We start from the raw sequence: 6,152 nt of genomic DNA on the forward strand, positions 1-6,152 counted from the left end.
AGTTGCTGTCAAAAGCGCATCTTCTCGTTGCTGCATATATTTATTTAAAGCAAACTGCTTGGCGCGTGTGCTTTTATATTTGAAAAGATCCAGAGAATTTTCAACAGGGAAATAAAGTTATTAATTTTACTGAATTTTGTGGATTCTTTGTGTTTTGAGGTAAAAGTCAAACCATCAGATATGTGATAACCTTAAAATAAGGGTATATATAATCAGGATTTTGCGGCCAGACATTCCCAGCGAAATATAATACAAAAAATTATCTATGTAGAATTAATGTATATTCCGTTTAGTATTTGAATTTATCAGTGTTATTACACATCAGTTTCTCAGTGTAAGTTATATCGAGATTTAATTGTGTTCGATATAAGAATTTTATTTGGTTTATATAAATCCGATTCGTTTAATAATATTATATTTATTAAATACTATTTATTAGGTTTCCAAATCTGTCAAACCCAATCAATAGCCTCCTGGCTAAGATTTCTGATTATCGCTATTTCGACTCATATTCGAACCCAAACAAACGAACTGGTTGCATGGTTGAATTTTGTGATTTGCCCTATGTGTAACATGAACATGAATACGTTTTACTTAGAAGGTCGTCCATGGAGACATTCATTGCCTTCGGCTGATAGATCTCGTTTCCTTTGCCATACTCAAAAAATCTAAAAATTTTTCAAAAAGACTAACAGATGCATATAACAAAATAAAATTAAGTAAATGCATATAAGAAAATAAAATTAAGTAAATGTATATTAAAAAAAAACTGAAGTAAATGTATATAACGAAAAAAAATGAGGTAAAAACTAATTTTTAATAATTTTTCAATACAGTAGTTTTTAAATTGCTTGTTTTCAAATTTTGTTTCATTTTTATGTATGTACTAATATACAGTGTGTGTGTGCGAAAGTGTGCTTGTTCGGCATATTCATATATATTAATTAAATAAATCTGATTTGAAAATGCATGCACTAACGCGCTATTCTCGTAATTTGAAAAACACTAAAGTATTGTCTGAGAAAAATATTTATAAAGAAAATTAAATTTCGTCTCCTTACTCGGTGCTGTGTAAAAAATTTAAATAAGCTTATTATTTTTTTTCTTCTTTATTAGAAACAAATTAGTTTCTTTTCATTTATATATGAAAAATAACAAAATCTTGCTGTCAGAATGGAAATTCTTAAAAATATAAAACTCGTTTTCTTCGAACAAAAGTTTCTGAGAAATTTTTCTAGGTCAGCAGGTAGTAACAGGACCACTGACTGCTTTGTTTGAAAAACCCGATGAAGTGGAGGATTTTACCCACAAAAGGTTTTCTTTAACAAAGCAGATGCGGTCCAAATGGCTTTGCTGAGAAGCGTTCGTATTTGAATAGCTTGAAGCTTGAAAGCTTGAGTTGGTTGTTTCCGAAGCAATCAGTCAAACAGCAATAAAATTTGTTATAGATATTTCTTTCTCTCTGTGAGTTCTTGAAATCTTGGAATGGGTGAAAGTTTATTTTGTTTTACATATATAAGGAAACTGCATGTAAAGCAAAATAATTCAAGGCACTTATTGTATGTTAATCATTGTACGTCCCCTCAGCTCTTCGGTTGGGTATTAAGAAAAGAAATTCCTATACTGCTTTTGTATTACTTGTATATTGAAAGATTTGAAAAAATAATAGCTTTATATGAAAAGTTTTTCTCCGATGAACGAATACAGCTGAAACATGTTTCTGTCTTCAAGTATATCCACAAAACATGAAATAGTATTGTACTCTTTTGTATTCTATTGCATTTTTATATGACTTCGTGGTAAATTTTTTGATTTTTAAATTTCTCTCTCTCTTTTCTTATAATACACAAGTACTCTTTCAAATATGGCTGACCTATGAACCTAAATTTTTATACTATAAAATTTTATATAAAAATTAGCCGTAATCATTAGACACAGCATTGTGTATATTATATTCTTGAATACATGCCTGCAATTAATACTAAGAATACTATTGATAAAATTCGTGATATAATTAATAATGAAAATACTGTTTAAGCTAAAAACCGATTTGAGTCTTTTTTTCATTATAGGGTAACATGAGCCAAACAATTTTCGTTAGAAATATACAATTATGCTAACTTGACACATCAGATAGAAAATATTTTATCGTCATCATTGGCTATGATAAAAGATTTTTACGCTTAAGATTTTGGATTATGATAAAGCACACAGGATCTATTTGTCTAAGGGAAAGGAAGTCTTCGATGTAGATTTTTTTTTTTTTTTTTTTTTTTGTGGAAAACAAACTGTTAATTCACAATCAATTGTATTTATGAAAAACCCCTAAACCCCCCATGCAGCCGCTAGAATTTACCGGTGCTCAGCTATCTTACCGCTTGGAGACTAGTTGGCTTTCTGAATTTACGCAATACCTATCTGAATTTGAATATTTGCATAAAAAACGAGCAAAATATAATGACACATTGTAAATAGTACATTTTACTGAAATCAAACTTTCTTTGAAAAAGAAAAATAAATTGTAAGGAATAATAAGATGGATGCATTTAATTAAACGGCGGGCAATAACAGCGCTGATCATACGTTTCGTATAGGAAATAATTTTCTTCGTGTTATCGTATAACGGAAAATATCCACAGATTATATTTTACAATTTTTAAGAAGTCATAGGTTATCTGCTTTAAGAGAACACCTTCGTGGGCAATTTTCTAAATAAAATTGGCTTGAATTCACGTTACGCATCGGGAAAATCATAAAGACCACAAGCAGCTAAACTGTTCGGTTGCCAACAACAAAATACCAACATCCAGCAATCTTATTCACTCAACTATAGTGAACTTAAACTAATGTTTGTATATTATTAGTAGTATTAAAATAACGAAAATATTTATTCTAATAAAAATTTTTGTTTGAATATCCTCCCTAGTAAGGTATTTCCTTTGGTTGGAGATTTGTCAACAATAAATGCTATGTTTAAACAAGACATTTATTTAGAGCATAATGCTTCAAAAATGTATGCTGGGATCCCTAGAAAAAAAAAATATCGCCGGAAAATATATCTCCGAAAAAATATTTAATTATTCATATTCTTATGATTAATTATTAAATAATTAATAACTTTTATAATTATTAAATGAAATGTTTATTTATACTTTACCAAACGTACAGCAACACTCTTTCTTTACAAAAATACCATATTGAATAAATTATATTGTAAGCTAATAAGTAACAACATTGCTTTATTTAATTAACATACAATAACAAGCCGAACAAACATTAAATTGGAATTCAAACAACAAAAATCAGCGTTATATTTTCAAATTTTCACAATCTAATTTTCATTATATCTTATCTCGTTCATTTGCGCTTTTGCAGCTGAAGATGATGGTTCGGTAAAACCATCGAAACTAGTCCTGTGAAAATTTGAAAATAACGCTGATTTTTGTTTTTTTGACTTCCAAATTAATTGCTTTGTTTGTTATTAATATGTCTCATCTTTCCTATTTCAGATAAAATTTACTAGTGTTTCTTGGACAGGAAAGCAAGAATTTTTATTTTGAATCAATAAATTTATGATACACTGAAAACGGTTTCAATTTATAATTCCCTTTATGAATATCTTGAATGTATATGAAAAAGTAAAATGCAAATTTGATATTAATATTATCACCCTTAAAAAACACCCAAATGTTTCGCTTATTACTCTCTTAAAACTACGTAATAATTAAGGAAAAAAGAAATTATTTAAAATAAATATTAGTTGCATGCAGTTGAAGAATATAGGAAAATGCTGAAGGTTTTAAAGATTTTTAATTAATGACAAAAATACAGAAAATCGGAAATAATACGAAATGTTTCAACAATATCTCAGAAGGAATGAAAATTGCACCAGATATTTGTCAGAATATAATTTTAGTGATAGCAGTTTAATCAGTCTGCATTGAAATTCCGGTGATAATCAGTGACATACAGATTTAGGTTACTTAGGTTAAAAATGCGTAATAATTTAAAATTTTACCGGGTAAATTTTAAAACCAATTTATTTGAAAATTAGCAGCTTCGCTGCGAGCCTTCGTCTGGCTTTTAAATGTACCGGAAAAATGGCTGAAGGGAACTCCAAACTTTAAATTTAAAAACTGCGTAGGATTTTACTCTGCAGAACAACTTCATAAAAAAAGTTATTACGTATAACAAAATTACAATGAAATAAACAATGTCCCTTAATACAAATATTAATTATCCTAATAAATAAATTAAGCAAATTCCCTTTGCAAAATCTTAAGAACTCAAATGGTATAAAGGAGGTTAAGAACTTTGTTTCCTAAAAAAATCAGTCAAAACTTTTCAATATCATAAAAACAGTGAAATGAGCAATAAATAAAATAAAAGAATGCAAAAAACAAAAAATTCTGAAAAGCAAAGTATAATTAATGATATTTTATCTTATGTTTTCAAGGGAAAAATTTACAATGAAATAAGCTATATCTCTTAATACAAATATTAATTATCCTAATTAAAAAATTAACCAACTTTCCGTAGAAGAACAAAAATCATGCAAAACTTTTCAATATCTTATAAACAGTGAAATAAGCAAAAAAATAACATGAAAGCAACTCAAAAAACATAAAATTCCGCGCAGAATTTTACTCCACAGAACAACTTTATCAAAAATTCAATAAAAATATATTATATTTATATAAAAATGACAATGAAATATGCCAATCTCTTAAAAACAGTGACATAAGAAATACGATGAAAAATTGTTGCCAAACCCATATTTCTAAAAGAATGAAACTATTCAAAATGATGCGATTTCGTCAAAAATCTATCAACAACAATAAGACAGTAAAATTGTTGCCAAAATCACACTTTTAAAGATGTGAGATGTGAGAAATGTACTCGGAAGCTTCATTTAAAAAATCTTTTAAAAATACAAAATAAATTATCATTTTTCCAAAATTCTTTTTGTAAAAGCATTCGCAAGGATGAAAGTTTAACGTGTACAAATAGCAAAGAAAAATAAACTGTACGTTTTTAAAAATAAACTTTTTTAGAAAAAATCCCATTGAAAAAGCGTTAAGCTCCCTTTGTTAAATAAATTCGTATTTAATCGATTTATTGAAACACGAAATTTATTTTAAGTTCCTAATAGCTAAGTGCCTACGTTTCATGACGATGTGAAAATGGAGTGTGTAGAGTAAAATCTCGCTTTCCTATAGCCCATTATGTTTCAAAATGACACGATTTCGTCACAAAACATGAAATAAAAAAAAAATTCGAATTCGAACTTCGAAAAAATCGCTTCGAAGTGCACTGGCTCTTGTGTAGATGTACCTATGTACCAAATTTCGTAGCCGTGGGTCTATTAGCTTACGGGCAGCGCGAACAAAAGGCGCACACACACAGACAGACTCTTTCTTTTATTATATGTAGAGAAGATATGTAGAGATAAGATTGTTTAAGGGAAGGAAACTTTCAAGTTTCGCAGCTATAGCCTGCGGCATTAAGACGATCATCACGGAGAGTCTAGCCTTTTGCAATTCTCTTGAGAGCTCACAGCTACCGAACAATATAGAGCAATCAATCTCAGTTAGCGGGATCATTGAAGTAAAATTCTGGGAGGGATGGGAAATAACAAAAAAAAAAAAACTGCTTGACAATTTTCAGAGGTTTAGGGTTATTTTCGCGACATTTTACGGGAAGTTCGGTCCAAAACTAGCGACAGTTTTAAAGGCATTCGCAGAAAATCACTCGACAGGCTAAGGGTTAAAGACGTGAATTTTTCTTAAAATAAATCTTGAGAGATTTTCAATTCGTTGCCGGTATATGCTGAAGAGTTCCGCTTCTAATTTTGAACGATTTCTTACGACAGGGAAGGCTTTTACTAAGGCAGTCTTGAAATTTTCGTAAGTATAGGTGGGGCTTCCCGCTTGACCCAAGAGGTTTCTGCCTATACATTTGAACCAATTAAGCGCTTGGCCCCTCAAAGCGCTGGTAGCTAAGGTGACTTTCTGGAATTCATGGACTGGATACAGCATGAAGTGGTCATCCAATTTTTCCAAAAAACTGGTTACTGGTGAGTTTCCATTGAATGTTGCTTCTGGTTTCATCGATGCGCGTATGGTCTGGACGATGTACCCAAATCCTTCCAG

The sequence above is a fragment of the Stegodyphus dumicola genome, chromosome X2 (genome assembly GCF_044657685.1).
Source record: "Stegodyphus dumicola isolate Sdum_Otavi_A_Nest chromosome X2, ASM4465768v1".
Lineage (NCBI taxonomy): Eukaryota > Metazoa > Arthropoda > Arachnida > Araneae > Eresidae > Stegodyphus > Stegodyphus dumicola.